Source organism: Notolabrus celidotus, chromosome 12, assembly GCF_009762535.1.
Source record: "Notolabrus celidotus isolate fNotCel1 chromosome 12, fNotCel1.pri, whole genome shotgun sequence".
Taxonomy (NCBI): Eukaryota; Metazoa; Chordata; class Actinopteri; order Labriformes; family Labridae; genus Notolabrus; species Notolabrus celidotus.
In genome coordinates this window covers 2160448-2176642 of record NC_048283.1, presented here as the reverse complement: position 1 = coordinate 2176642, position 16195 = coordinate 2160448, and the positions used below count along the sequence as shown (strand labels likewise).

The 16195-nt window shown below is 40.7% G+C and overlaps 1 long non-coding RNA gene across 1 annotated transcript in view; it reads right to left on the bottom strand.

Moving 5' to 3' along the window:
• Window positions 1-12172: 12172 nt before the first annotated feature.
• The window catches only part of LOC117823299, a 48040-nt gene continuing 44017 nt past the window's right edge, over window positions 12173-16195 (bottom strand). Inside the window, exon 2 of the long non-coding RNA XR_004633361.1 lies at window positions 12173-12394. This is a non-coding gene — a long non-coding RNA (uncharacterized LOC117823299). The remainder of the gene's footprint in view (window positions 12395-16195) is intronic.

The following is a 16195-nucleotide window of genomic DNA, read 5'->3' as shown; positions in this document are numbered from 1 at the left end:
GCCCGATTTGAGACCTCTTCAGGGGACAATATCAAACATGAGCTTGCAGGACTTTTAAAACAACCTTTAATGACTGCAACGTGATCCCGTGGGCAATATGAGACACGTGGTATTCAAAGTGTGCGTCAACATTATAATGAATCGTGACAGATCGACCTTCCATTAAGGTAAGATCCGGTTTAAAGCAGAGACAGCTGCAGCTCTCCTCAAATCCACCCGACTCCATTGGCAGGACCAGTAAATCTACCTTCCAGTACACTGGTACTGCTGATTCAACTCTTACCCAATAACTCAGTCTGTTTATTTCATTGTGTGTCTCAGGATTGAGTTTCAAAGGATTAGCTTGAGTACAACGTGTAACAATGACACATACAAAATTAACAGTGGAGGCAGTGGTAGACCAGTTCATCCTGTGTTCTGTGTCTTAACATCTTCTCTTGTTACAACAGAAATGTACCCCTTGAGTCTTCCCAGAAACCTAGAAAAAAAAGCTTGTCAGTTTCTGTGGGACATTTCCCAAGAGACACTGTAAACGTCTGGGAACTGAGGAGACCTGTTTCTGGAGTTTGGAAAGTGAAATGTGGTCCCTTTCTTTAAGCCGCTCATCAGTTCAAAGTCTCCTTTGTCATATTTTTCCTTTCATGATGCTCCAAAGGTTTTCAATGGGTGACATGTCAGGACTGCAGGCAGGCTGGTTCAGCACCTGGACTCTTCTACTACAGAGCCTGGCTGTTGGTTTTGTAACAGAATAAATGCACAACATTGGGCAATTATAAGTCTTCTCATAAAAACAGTGTATGTACAGGGTTTTCAACACAAACCATTAGTTTTTGCAAAGTTAAGGTAAAACATACGACTACAAAAGATCCTAAATGAAGAGCCGTTCGGGGAGTCAAAAGAGCCGGCTCTCTGAAAAGAGCCGAACTTCCCATCACTACTAACCCTGACACTAATCTGAACCCTATTCCAAATCATAACCCTAACCCTAATCTGAACCCTAACCCTAACCTTAGCTCTCTCAGTGCTCAGCCCAGCTCTGCTCACAGCAGAACTTGGTTTTGATTGGTCAGCATGGCGGCCATGCGGCCAATCACATGTGAGGATATAGGATACAGGTGATGGAGGGAGGCTGTGTATCGTGGCTTCATCTGTTCCTTCTGAGAGGGTTAGGGTTAGGGTTCTTTTCAAAGACCGGGCAAATACTCACTGAGAGGAGAAACCGGATCAGACCATCTAAGCTGAGGCATCTGATTTTTCTCAATGCCAACCTGAGGACATTAATAATGTTTGCTCCAGTTTGGTTCTGGTTTTGGTTCTGTTTGCTTGAGTTGGTTCTGGTTGTGTTTGCTTGAGTTGGTTCTGGTTCTGTTTGCTTGAGTTTGGTTCTGGTTCTGTTTGCTTGAGTTTGGTTCTGGTTCTGGTTCTGGTTCTGGTTCTGTTTGCTTGAGTTTGGTTCTGGTACTGTTTGCTTGGGTTCGGTTCTGGTTCTGGTTCTGTTTGCTTGAGTTTGGATCTGGTTCTATTTGCTTGGGTTCGGTTCTGGTTCTGGTTCTGTTTGCTTGAGTTTGGTTCTGGTTCTGTTTGTTTGAGTTTGGTTCTAGTTCTGGTTCTGTTGCTTGAGTTTGGTTCTGGTTCTGTTTGTTTGAGTTTGGTTCTGGTTCTGGTTCTGGTTCTGTTTGCTTGAGTTTGGTTCTGGTTCTGTTTGCTTGAGTTTGGTTCTGGTTCTGTTTGTTTGAGTTTGGTTCTGGTTCTGTTTGCTTGAGTTTGGTTCTGGTTCTGGTTCTGTTTGCTTGAGTTTGGTTCTGGTTCTGGTTCTGGTTCTGGTTCTGTTTGCTTGAGTTTGGTTCTGGTTCTGGTTCTGTTTGCTTGAGTTTGGTTCTGTTTGCTTGAGTTTGGTTCTGGTTCTGGTTCTGGTTCTGTTTGCTTGAGTTTGGATCTGGTTCTGTTTGCTTGGGTTCGGTTCTGGTTCTGGTTCTGTTTGCTTGAGTTTGGTTCTGGTTCTGTTTGTTTGAGTTTGGTTCTGCTTCTGGTTCTGGTTCTGTTTGCTTGAGTTTGGTTCTGGTTCTGTTTGCTTGAGTTTGGTTCTGGTTCTGTTTGTTTGAGTTTGGTTCTGGTTCTGTTTGCTTAAGTTGTAACTAGTAACCCTAACCCTAACCCTAATCATAACCCTAACCCTAACCCTAATCATGACCCTAACCCTAACCCTAACCCTAACCCTAATCCTAACCCTAACCCTAATCCTAACCCTAACCCTAATCATAACCCTAACCCTAACCCTAATCATGACCCTAACCCTAACCCTAACCCTAACCCTAACCCTAATCCTAACCCTAATCCTAACCCTAACCCTAATCATAACCCTAACCCTAACCCTAACCCTAATCATAACCCTAACCCTAACCCTAACCCTAACCCTAACCCTAATCATAACCCTAACCCTAACCCTAACCCTAACCCTAACCCTAATCATAACCCTAACCCTAACCCTAATCATGACCCTAACCCTAACCCTAACCCTAACCCTAATCCTAACCCTAACCCTAACCCTAATCATAACCCTAACCCTAAGTGATGTCATGATCAAAAGCTGCGGCTCTGAGAGTCGATGCTTTATAGTGAATCAGAAGAGCCGGCTCATATCCAGAGAGAGCCGGCTCCCAGTTTGTTCCTTTCCCTGCTTAGCTCTCTCAGTGCTCAGCCCCAGCTCTGCTCACAGCAGAACTTTGTTTTGATTGGTCAGCATGGCGGCCATGCGGCCAATCACATGTGAGGATATAGGATACAGGTGTTGGAGGGGAGGCTGTGTATCGTGGCTTCATCTGTTCCTTCTCAGAGAGTCTTCTTAAAGACCGGGCAAATCCTCACTGAGAGGAGAAATCGGATCATATGCATGGCATTAACAGGGAGCTATGTTAACTTGTGTTGGAGTTTAATCTTTGAGAGCAGCTGACTGACTGTGACTGCTGACATAATGTTAAAGCCCTCAGTCCGTACAGTACGCTCATGTATGTGTAATGATGCTGTGGCTGAGGCTGACTCTCCGTGACGTGAAAACGTCCGGCGGCTCTCCTTCAGATCTCCCTGCCCTGCTCTCTTGCTGTAGTGTGTCATCAGGAAGACTGGGAGTCGCGCCAGCTTCTGACCTCCTTCAATCTCATGAGCCTCCCTTGTTATTGTAAGGCCCAGTCACGTCTGATGGGATTACATCCACTCTTATGTAAGACCCGGCAAGTCCAGACATGCACTTCTCACCACTGACTTCAGCCCTGTGCAGGAATCTGCAGTTCAGAACAAGATGTTCCCAAGAAGTGATGCAGCATTAATGAGGAATGTCAGGCAAGCAACAAAACAACCTGCAGCTCTGCACGTCTCGTCTTGTAGCCCACGCTGCACATAGAGCTATTTCAGGTCAGTGGGAGAGCTTTTGTTTACTTCCAAATGGATTCTTTTAAAGGTTATTCTGCACTTTGATTGCAGCAGGAAAGCTTTCTTTGTATATTTGAGGCACTTTACAGTCAGCTCCAGTTGCTCCTGTACTCACACTGAAACACATGTTTGTACAGTGAATCTTACATAATAAGGCGTGACCCTCTGAATTCTCCCTAGTGCCACCATGAGGGTAACATTCTTGGGTGCAGTTGGATAAAGAAGCATTGGTGCATTATGTAAGCCCTAAGGATGACTTTAAAAGCCTCATACTTTTCCCTCTGGTGCCAGAATCAGAATCAAACTTTTGTATTAGTTTCATGCAGGAGTGTTTGACCAGATTCCTGCTCAGCTAATTAAATTCCCAACAGCCTCAGCTGCATCATGGGTGCGCCTACACACCCAGGAATCCTGAGATGTTGCTCCACAGATATATCAAACTTTGACCCAGATGTGATTAATCCACATGAGAAACTCTCCCATCATTGTTGTATCTAGAACAAACCGTACCTTCATATTTTCATGATGACATAGTTTGAGTGGCAACTTCATCAAACTTCTTGTGTAAGTTTATCACGTGATGCTACAGCCTTGTAAATGTTAGAAGCACCCAGAGGAAAATTTTACTGCTCAAGGCTTTTGGAGACAAAATTGAGATTCTCACTTCAGCCTCATTCAAGTTTCAAACTGTTCTCATTAGTTTCTCATTAGTTTCTCCTAAAATTCACTAGGAGAAATAGTTGAGACCATGACTTGAGTCTTATTTGAGACTTAAATGAGAGATCTCATTAATGGCTAATTTTCCTCTCTTTTTTAAGACATATTTTTTGCCTTTTTGCCTTTATTTGACAGGACAGCTGAAGAGAGACAGGAAATGTGGGGAGTAGTGAGCGGGGGAAGGCATGCAGGAAATGATGGACTGGCTGGGAATCAAACCAGCGACCCCTGTGACGAGGACTGTAGCCTCTGTATGTGGGGCGCTTAGACCGGTAGGCCACCAGCGCGCAACAGAATCCACCCCTTTAATTGTAATAATCTGGCTAAATCTGGTCAGCCCTTTTGCAGCCCATATTTTAAATAAATGGTCTGTCATACCTGGGATGAAATCTCTATCTTTTGCAGTTTCTCTTAAATCCACTAAGTCTTTGTGAAGTTGTTTTGTTCCAAACAGACTTTTAAAGGAAGGACCATACTGTGAAGTCAAAGAAGAGATCATGTCACATCTAAATATCTGATCTTGAAGTGGTTCAAATGTTTAAATGATAATTGTAAGTTTGTACACAATTTCATTGAAATCTTAATTTTGCAGGGCACTATAAATGTTCATGAAAAGATGAGCTCAGGCTCTTTCTTTGCTCCATCTGAGCTCAACTTGAGACACAAAAACTGAGTCTGACAAAAACAAATGGATGAGGTTAGATTGAGACAGTTGAGAGAGCTCCCTGATTTCTCCACCTGAGCTCAAAAGGAGTCACAACACCTGAGAAATACCTGAGAACCATTTCAGATTCTGACCAGATCTCCTTTTGACCTGAAAGGGAGACTAAGCTGAGACTTTTTGCAACTTTTTTTCTGGAGGCAAGAATGAGAAACAGGAGACATAAGTTATAGTCTCATTTCGCTTTCAAACAGATCTCATTGTTGTCTAGGAGACAGAAATGAAACACTTTTGAGATCTCCTCTCTAGATTTATTTTCCTATGGGCAGGAAAAGCGTTAAATGTGAGATCTGCCTGGAGGGAAACTTTGAGCTTTACCTCAGATTTTAAAGGACATGATTCATATCTTATCTAAGACTTTGAAGCTGCTCATCCTGTGTGACTCAAGTCCATAAAGTCTTATCAATCCTCAGACTGGGACCACTTTGATGCTAGAGTTTAGATGTTTTCCCAATTTGACAACCGATACAGGTTTTATTGGCGCATGCGTGCTTTTACTGTCTCAACAAATTACATGGCACAACCTAAATCTCCCGCTTTGTATACACTGAGTGAAATCTACTTGGGATTTATATAAAGGGATTGAAACTTTGAGGTATGACAGAGCCAGTTGCAATCTTGATTCATGGTCGAAAATACCACTTTGATGACTAAAGCTCGTCAGTCAGAACTCACCGGTTTCCAAAACGAAGCACAGAGTCTCACCGCGAGACAGCTGGAGTCACGAACTACCACTAGATGAGCTTCTCTTCATCCATATCGTCATCCATGACCTCTGAGAACCTCTGACCTGTTCACTCCAGGCCTGGCTTCGTTCATTAAGATGATTTGTTGATGAAGTTTAGTGAAAAACAATCTGGCATCAACACAGAGCATTTCATTCTGATGTTCATTTTCAGAAAATAGAGGTCTTGGATTGGAGTGGAAAAGCCCGGGTACCATGGGGAAGTGGAGACCTGAATACAGATCAAGTGGAAGTTCCCAATAACACAGGACTTCCACCAGATCCCTGTCCCGGTCGAGTCCCTTGAAAGTTTTTTTTAGATGTGTGGAAATACATAAGAGGCACATTTTTGTTGTAACAAGAGAAGCCAGAAAACGTCTTAATGTTAAGACACAGAACATGGGAGTTACTGGTCTTCTGTATGTGTCATTGTTACACCTTGATCTCAAGCTAATCCTTTGAAACTCAATCCTGAGACACACAATGAAATAAACAGACTGAGTTATTGGGTAAGAGTTGAATCAGCAGCACCAGTGTGCTGGAAGGTAGATTTACTGGTCCTGTGAATGGAGTCGGGTGGATTTGAGGAGAGCTATGTGTCAGCTGCCTCTGCTTTAAACTGGATCTTACCTTAATGGAAGGTCGATCTGTCACGATTCATTATAATGTTGACACACACTTTGAATATCACGTGTCTCATATTGGATCACGTTGCAGTCATTGGAGGTTGCTTCAATCCTGCAAGCTCATGTTTGATATTGTCCCCTGAAGAGGTCTCAAATCGGGCCCAGATTTACAAATACAGGAACTTCCAGTCTTGAAAAGTCTGAGGTCTCTTAAAGGATCACTGACACATTGTGTGGCAGGAATGCAGCGGTCACCCGTCATCCTGCATGAGAACATTGTGTCTCATCAGTGTGTGTGTAATCTGTGCGCGCCCTCTGTTCCAGACAGGATCAAGTGATGGAAGAAACTACAGCAGAGGAGTGAGACTTCTCTGTTCTCTCAGAGGAGTGAGACATCGCGCTTGTTGTGTGATTATTCTGGTTGTTAGGTGTCATTACAACAGATTCCCAGCTGGTGGAGTGATTTTGGAAACCTATTTACGTGTCATATTTACTTTGATCGTGTCTTGAAAAAGTCTTGTATATCTGATCCGGAGGGCTCTGACCTGCCGGATCAGAGACACAGCCGGAATGCAACAGAGTGGATCCAGTGGAAGTTAACACATGGACTAGAGTAGAAACCTATCAGATCTGATGCCGTGACGGATCAGAGACAGATCGGACACGAATCAGGTGGAATTTGGCTTTCAGAGTTATCAGCTCCACACCTCTACCTGTTTCTAGGATGACTAATACGAGGATAGTCATCATTTGGCTTCAAAACCCCTCTTCAGAAACCAATGAGTGATGTCACTGAGAGAGTCTGCGTTTAGACCATCTGAGGTCGGGACCCGAGCTTAAAGTTACTGAAAACATCTGAGACACTCACTAATTAACACACACACACACACAAACAAACACCTACACATTTCAGCCATTAGCACCATCATCCTCTGAGTGTCTCAGATCTTTTTAATAACTCTGATTTTAATTGTGCAAAACATAAATACACATTTAAAGAAATGCTACTGGGGGGGGGGGCGCAGGTGGCCTAGCGGTCCAAGCGCCCCCACATGAAAAGGCTACAGACTACTGTAACGGGGTCTTTACAGGACTCCCTAAAAACAGGACTCCCTAAAAAGTCCATCAGACGGCTGCAGCTCATACAGAATGCTGCTGCTCGAGTCCTAACAAGGACCAACAAAGTAGACCACATCAGTCCAGTTCTTAGATCCCTACACTGGCTTCCTGTCTGTCAGAGAATAGACTTTAAAATCCTGCTGATGGTTTATAAAGCACTGAATGGTTTAGGCTGATCTGCTACTACTTTATGAACCACCTGGACCTCTGAGGTCATCAGGTCCTGGTCTGCTTTCAGTCCCTAGAGTCAGAAGGGAACATGGTGAAGCAGCGTTTAGTCATTATGCTCCACATATCTGGAACACACTCCCTGAAAGCTGCAGGTCTGCTCCAACTCTCACCTCTTTTAAATCAAAGATTAAGACTTTTTTATTTGCCACTGCCTTCCTATCTTAGCTCATTTTAACTCACTTTAAATTAAAATTTAATGTAATTTTTAACATATTTCTAATTTTCCTTTTCTGTTTTATTATATTTGTCATTTTTATTGTGTTCTTTTATACCTGTCTGAATGTTTCCAATGCTTCTAATGTTTTAATGTGAAGCACATTGAGTTGCCCTCGTGTATGAAATGCACTATACAAATAAAGCTGCCTTGCCTTGCCTTGCCTTACAGTCCTCGTTGCAGGGGTCGCCGGTTCAATTCTCGACCGGTCGACCATTTCCTGCATGTCTTCCCACACTCTCCGCTCCCCATATTTCTTGTCTCTCTTCAAGCTAAAAGAATAAAGGCAAAAAATAAAATGCTAAAATGCTACTGGGACCTGGGCAGCTTCACCAACACGGTGCTGTATCAGGGTCACGTGTACCCGGTGTGGGATGTGGACGTCAGCCCCTGCAGCCTTTACTTCTTCGCCAGCATCTCTCATGACCGCACGTCTCGCCTCTGGACGTTTTCTCGCTGCTGCTCTTCGCCGGACATCTCTCTGAAGTGGACTGTGTCAAATTCTACCCAAACTCCAACTTATAAAAATCTGTATTAAGAACTCACCATACATTGAGATAAACTGGCTGCAGAGTCAAAGTCTTAATAGAGTAGCTGCAAATCGCCCCTCATTTGGCCTTATGTTTAATGTAGTGATGTGACTGATGCAATTAAAATACTGTAGATTAACTTTTTGAATTGAATGTAGTCTTTTTATGAATGCAGCACATGATGGACTGAAACTGTGATCATCTGCAAACAGTTGTAACACCTTAGCATCAGCATGTTTGAGACTGCATTAAAATACTTCCTTCTTCATATTCCTTTGTTTTATCTAAAAGTTAATCCTCCCCTTTGAGTGTTTTTATCTTCTCTGCTGTCTGACTTTTCCATCATGCTTCTAACATGCATCCTTCTATCTCTCCACTCAAAGTCCATCCTATCATATCGTCATCAGCTGGTGGCTTCGCCTGCCTCCTGAAGGAACCCTCCTCGCAGACAAAGAGCCCCATAGGTTGTGTAACGCTGCTCCTTTAGATAAAATAAAGTAGGTCAATGCTGTAATAAAAAAGGCTTATACCCTCACAGACATTCTCCAACCAACCTCATGATGCAATGCTCCATTATATACAGCTTACAGGCGGAGATGTCTGCTGTTAAAAATGCATTCAAACAGCACTTAAGGGTACGTCAGGTCTGCGAGCCGTGTGATTGGTTGACGCAACAGGAGAGCTCTTCAGTGGTTTTAAAAAAAACACTGAAATCCTGCAGAAATCCCCTCCATAATCCAGCAGACTCCCCAGAGACATCCAACAACTGTAGAGAGGGGGGGGGGGAAACACACGCCTGCCCGCCCGCCCGCCCACAGGCCTGTGGTTCTATTGAAAAGCATTTAGAGCAATTGAAAAGCTTTTTAAGGGAACATGTCTGATTCTGAAATCATAGCTGGAGGACGTAGAGCGGATTTAAAGGAGTGAAAACATGGAGGATGGCGTTGAAGTCAGGATAAAACCTCATTTGCATGTGTAAGGAAACACGAACGAGAACAAAGAGCTGAGGAGTTTTTTATTCCAAAATGAGACATCCACCTACACACATGTGGAATTAAAGGCACAGTCCGTAAACCAAACGTTAAGAGGTATATTTAATACTGGAAATCAAAAACATGGGATTGCATCGTGCAATACTCATCCACAAACACTGAACCAGTTTCTTTCTTTCTCAGTAAGTAAACAAAACATTTCACATCAGCAACAAAAATGCTGCACATGCTCGGTGTCGTCTGTAAGGTTCAAAATAAAAACATTCAAGAGTTCAAAAGTGCAAACAGAAAGTTATTCCTATGTAGTGATAGCAGCTTCAAATGCTTATTAAAGACTGGATCATCATCTTCATTTTGAGTCATACTGTCAGCTTGTATTTTATATCAACTAAACACGGTGCAAAAATTAAATAACTCAGACATCCAGAGATACAAAATCAGGAAGAGAACAATTAGCTTCAGGAAAATGCAAAGATAAAAACAAAGGAAAAAAATATACAAGATATGATTCAAGGAATTAGAGTTTTTATTTATTTGTTAGTTTATTTATTAGTTTATTTGACAGGGACCATGCAAAACAAAAACTGTCAAGCCAGAGTTAGCTATAAGCTAATTTTCATCTGTGGTCCCAGGGCAGGAAGATTTAAAAGAATGTACAATATGATAGTTACTCTTATAATTCTAATACATACACTACCAGTCAAAAGTTTGGAAACACCTTCTCATTCAAGGGTTTGTATTTATTTTAATATATTGTAAACACTAGATTAATACCAAAGACATTAAAACTATGAAAGAACATATATGGAATTATTTAATTTTTTAAAAAGTGTTAAACAAAGCAGAATATGTTTTATATTTCAGATTCTGTAAAGTAGCCCCCTTTTTTCCTTCATGACAGCTTTGCACACTCTTGGTATTCTCTCAGTCTGCTTCATGAAGTGGTCTCCTGGAATGGTTTCTAATTAACATGAGCCTTGTCAAGAGTTCATTTGTAGAATGACTTGCCTTCTTAATGTGTTTGAGACCATCAGTTGTGTTGTTCAGAGGTAGGGTTAGTACACAATGGATAGCCCTATTTGACTGCTGTTGTAATCCAGATTATGGCAAAACCAGATTATTTCATAGTTTTGATGTCTTCAGTATTAATCTACAATGTTGAAAATAATTCAAATAAATACAAAACCGTTGAATGAGAAGTTGTTTCCAAACTTTGACTGGTAGTGTATGTTTAAAAAAATATTTGGGAATAGTTTATTAAAATAAAAACTTGTGCTAAGGAAGATGCTTGAGGATTAAAACGGAAAAAATCTGGAGTTATTTGCAAATCAAAAAATTTTAATCAACAATTCTGTTATAAAAATATTTTAAAAAATAAATAAATGTGTTCTCATGTAGGAAAATAATTAGCTTTCTCTTCATTCTGAGGAAATAAAGAAAGAATATACATTTTCAGGAGAAGCAGGATGAAGGAAGAAATAAAATAAATGCAGATTTCACAAAAGAAAAAATGTTTAAAGGTGACATATCATGCAAAATTGACTTTTTAATGGTTCTCTACCTGAAATATGTGTCCCTGTCTACAAACCCCCCGAGAATGAAAAGAATCCATTCTGCCCCTGTTCTGATTTCTCCACCTTTCTGTAAATGTGTGTAAAACGAGCCGTTTCAGACTTCAGTGTTTTTGTTACGTAACAACAATATCCGGTCTGTCACGGAGTCAGAGCTCGGAGCTTGTTCAGCCCATAGACTGTATAAAATACAACTCAACCCCTCCTCTGTTTTTCATTCCCTGCACAAATGTGTGCTAACAAGGAGCTTAGGAGGGAGGCATGCTAGTTGTAGGCTGTCTTAATAAACACAAAGGTCGGTTTAACTCCCCACGTCTGCAGATTTGAAGATCTAGTGGATGATTTTTATTTATTTTTTATTTATCATGGATAAGTGCTAGCGCTAGTTAGCATAACTACATAGCTACATGTTCGTAGCTGTAGCTGTGTAACAAGACACACGTCGACATACTGACAAATAAAACAACAAGAAACACTAAATCTGTGACCAATCCTTCAGAAAGGTCCTGCTGCCTTTCTGGCAGAGGTCGGTTTTACTCCACACGTCTGCAGATTTGAAGATCTAGTGGATCATTTTTATTTGTCATGGTTAAGTGCTAGCGCTAACTAGCATAGCCACATAGCTACATGTTCATAGCTGTAGCTGTAGCTGTGTACCAAGACACACGTCGACATACTGACAAATAAAACAACAAGAAACACTAAATCTGTGACCAATCCTTCAGAAAGGTCCTGCTGCAGGCGCCTCTCCGTCAGGATCAGATTCTGGATCAGATTCAGAGGGTTGAAGTAAAGCGATCTGTGAGCAGCCGTGTATATTCAGCCAACATGTAAACATTAGATCAACGTGCTGGACAGCCGAGGCACATCCACTTCCTGAGGGGGCGTGGTCAGAGAGAAAACAGAGTGTTCTGAGGAGGACTGAAGAAGAGGGTTTTTCAGGCAGACCAAAATCTGATTTCAAAGTGTTTTTTTGAGCATAAACTTTAAAGACATGTTTTGGGGACCTCTTAGACCAATATATATTGATGAAAAAAGCGTGATATGTCACCTTTAAATGACGTCAGATGGAAGTAAATGTTTCAAGTTATTAATGTAAAAAAAAAAAGGGACTTAAATTATGAGAATTCAGTGTTTTAGGCATGAAATATCAAACACTAATTTTCTTTCACAATGCCTAAATCATCATCCGTACACAACAAGAAAAAAAAATGCTTCCAGGTTATTGTTTCAAGGATACTTCAAAATGCAAATGAGCATAAACACGTCTATATAAATATTAGTGTACAATACTGAAAGTGTTGGTTTAACTATTTATGTACAAATCCACCCAGAGGTTTTCACACCCACTCATGAAACATAAAGAGACAGACATGTTTAATCAGACGCTGCTGGAGGATGAAGTAACTGAAGGTGCAGCGGATCAGGACGGTGACAGTCTTTAAAGGATGATGATCTTCCCTCCAATCAGACGTTTTACTTCAGAAGGGAGTGCCGCCGGTTCTCACATGACGTCACAGCAACTGAAGAAACACAGAAAACAATGACATCAGTCTTCAGTAAACACTCTGAACTAAACTATCATCATTATGTTGGAGGAGCTCAGCTAATGACTGAGCTCACTGCTTCACTGTTAAATGACTTCAGTGTTAAATGGACTGGAGGTTAAACTCTGGGAAGTTCTGACTGTTTTGGCAACTTATGAATCCTTCATTATAGGCTCAGTTATATCTTTAGAGGATCATTTTTGGAAACCCAGGTCCTACTTTGGTATTTAAGTGACTAAATGACTCCAATTACATGAATAAATGACTCAGAATGAAGAGCAAACAAAGTGTTCTTGTAAGTTGCATCAGCTTTGAGCTTTAAGGCGCTTTAATTTTGGGAAACTGTTCTTGATTATCATGAAGTGTTTGTTTCTGACAGGCTGTGGTTTTTATTCTAAGTGTTTGACAAAGACACAGAAAGATCCCTCCAGAAATAAATCATTTTACAAGATGAAATCCTTTATTTTGAGCTGAACGGTTGTTGCATTGCTCTCTTCAAAGATACCAGACCCCATTGACGAATAAAGTTCTTTCTTTGTAAACATATGTCTTATTGATTTTCATGTTTTACAGGGTATTCACAAAATGTATCAAAACATACAGAAAACACCCCAAATATTGGCAGATTATTAAACACAGAAAACACATACAGAAAATGTAAATAAATAAATAAATAAATAGGAGTATTGCTTAAATTGTGAGAGTACATTTTCAGAAAATTCCAGATGAAACTTACAATAAATAAAATTATATAAAAAAAATATAATAATACATAAATAAATAAATGAATAAATTAATAAATTAATAAATGAATAAATAAATTAATTAATTAATTAATAGATAAATAAATAAATAAATAAATAGATAAATAAATAAATAAATGAATAAATAAATAGATAAATAAATAAATAAATAAATAAATAAATAAATAATAATAATAATAATAATACATAAAAAATACAAAATACAAAATATAATTATACTGGCACACATCTGAGCTTTTCATACCAAATTGAGTTCTTTAACAGAACACAGGCTCCTGGTTTGCAAATTGTGTAACAAATAACAACATGAGGAACTGACGTTAGAGGCAGCAGCTTTCATGTCCTCTGCAGTAAAATTACAGATTTTGTCAATGAAGTCTGGTGAGTTTGAGGAGAGTGATGCATCATGTGCTTCTGGTTATGAAAAGTTCATCATTCCCTTTTTAAAAAGTCAGTTTCTTTAGGGAACCTTTCTGTAATGTTGCAAGACACAAAATAAGAATTGCAATACAACAAGCACTTCTAGAGGTCGCACACAGAAGGTGATTAAGACCAAGCGGCAACCTCTGGTCTTGAAATATGAAGCCCATGTAGAAGTGTTATAAACTGCAGTTCATCGAGCATCCACTAGAGGCTGGCTGCAGAAACACCGGAAACCACATACACACCCATTCAAAAAAGACGATCTTTACAGTAGAAATAAACATGTTTACAGCCTGGTTCAAAAAACAGCTTCAGTCTATGTCACTAGTTTCTCTATCAGCACACACTGTACGGGGGGCTAGGAGCCTCAAACCTCACCCCTTTACCTCACACTAAGTTTGGTTGAGTTCAGCATTTCCAATATGGCTGCAGCCGACGATTGGCTTCAAAACAGCGCTCAGGAACAGATGGCGGACGTCACAGATACTACATCCATTATTTATACAGTGTATGGTTTCAACACAATACCTGTGTCAAGAATAACAACATGAGGAACTGATGTTAGAGGCAGCAGTAGACCAGAAACTTTCATGTCCTCTGCAGTAGAATTACAGATTTTGTCAATGAAGTCTGGTGAGTTTGAGGGGAATTATGCATCATGTGCTTCTGGTTATGAAAAGTTCATCATTCCCTTTTTAAAAAGTCAGTTTCTTTAGGGAACCTTTCTGCAATGTTGCAAGTCACAAAATGAGAATTGCAATACAACAAGCTCTTCTAGAGGTCACACACAGAAGGTGATTAAGATCAAGTGGCAACCTCTGGTCTTGAAATATGAAACCCATGTAGAAGTGTTATAAACTGCAGTTCCTTGAGTGTCCACTAGAGTCTGGCTGCAGAAACACCGGATACCACATACACACCCATTCAAAGAAGACGATCTTTACAGTAGAAATAAACATGTTTACAGCCTGGTTCAAAAAACAGCTTCAGTCTATGTCGCTCATCTCTCTATCAGCACACACTGTACGGGGGTCTAGGAGGCTCCAACCCCGCCTCTTTACAGCTTTTGTCAATGAAGTCTGGTGAGTTTGAGGAGAATGATGCATCATGTGCTTCTGGTTACGAAAAGTTCATCATTCCTCATTTTAAAGGCAGTTTCTTCAGGGAACCTTTCTGCAATGTTGCAAGACACAAAACAAGAGTTGCACTACAACAAGCACTTCTAGAGGTTGCACACAGATGTGGATTAAGACCTGCATTGCATCCATTCCAGCCTGTGGCGATCTAAACACAGCTTTCAGGAACTCAGACTCTTACAGTTGAAAACAAGGCCCAGTTTCAAAATACAGGAATTACCCTCAATACTCTAACAGTTGGAGATAAATAATTCACCCACGGCTGTAAACCTTTGATAAGATCTGAGGTGTGTTTTCTCTAGAAATACTGGCACCTATTTAGTGAAACCACAGAGTAAAACTCCCACAGCTCTGCTGCCAATCACTTATCAAGCCGATCAGCCTTTTAAACATCCGGGTTCTGCTGGAACTGCACACAGCATGAAGGTGAAGGAGGATTTTTTTTTTGTTTTGGCAGCTGCTCCGAATGGAGAGGGTGTGCTGCACACATATGACTAAGAATCAATACAGCCATCGCTCCTCCTGTGTTTACAGCTATAGTGTTCTGTACCAGAGCCAAATTACACTTGGCGTGGCTATGTTTGAAATGTTATCCTAATGATTGCTCTGAGGGTGTGTGCAGGAAGGTATGTGTGTGTGTGCAGGAAGGTGTGTGTGTGTGTGGGCAGCAATCTAATGGTGTGAAGAATTAGCCCTAACATTAGACTTAGAGCAAACCATGAGCAGTCCAAACAAACATGCACAAACAAGTGTTATAAAACATCCAGAGTTTACACGTGGAGGCATCAATGCAAATAACACTTCAGACTGTATCCGGTATAAAGTATACACTCAGACATCATGAGTTCACTTCTTTCCTTATAGTCCTGCATGCAGCCTGATGCCTACCTGAGGACACGGTGCCTCCCTGAGGACATTGTGCCATGCAAAGTTAAAACACTCATCACACAAACATGGGGTTGATCCAGGACTGTGCAGACTGGAATGTTTGCTCTTGCAGAGGTTGCTGTTGCTTTCCAACAGACCATAACATATTTATACATCAGATGTTGTCGGGACATCGTTGGTCAGCTGGTCAGTGGTACTAAAGCTAAAATATCCATCATCAACAACAAGGTGCTGTGCACAATGACACCATGACTGCAGACTGCAGACTGTGATAAATGAGGTTCCTCTTGGTTTCCATTGGAAAATCTTCCTTATTCATTATAAGTCTCTTGGGAAAAGAGTCTAATCTTCAGTTTTGGCTAAGGAGTTGAAGATCTCCATTGCTAGATTTGAGTTATTTCAATGCAACATGATGAGTTATGGTCCAATTTAGTGTGCGATGAAGTCAACTGCAACCTGCAACAGTCCAAACTATGATATCTGGCTTTATTCTGAGCTCTTTTTTGCTTTTGCATCCTGTTAGCATGCTGATATAACTCAGTAAGTAACACTAAGGGTTGAGACTG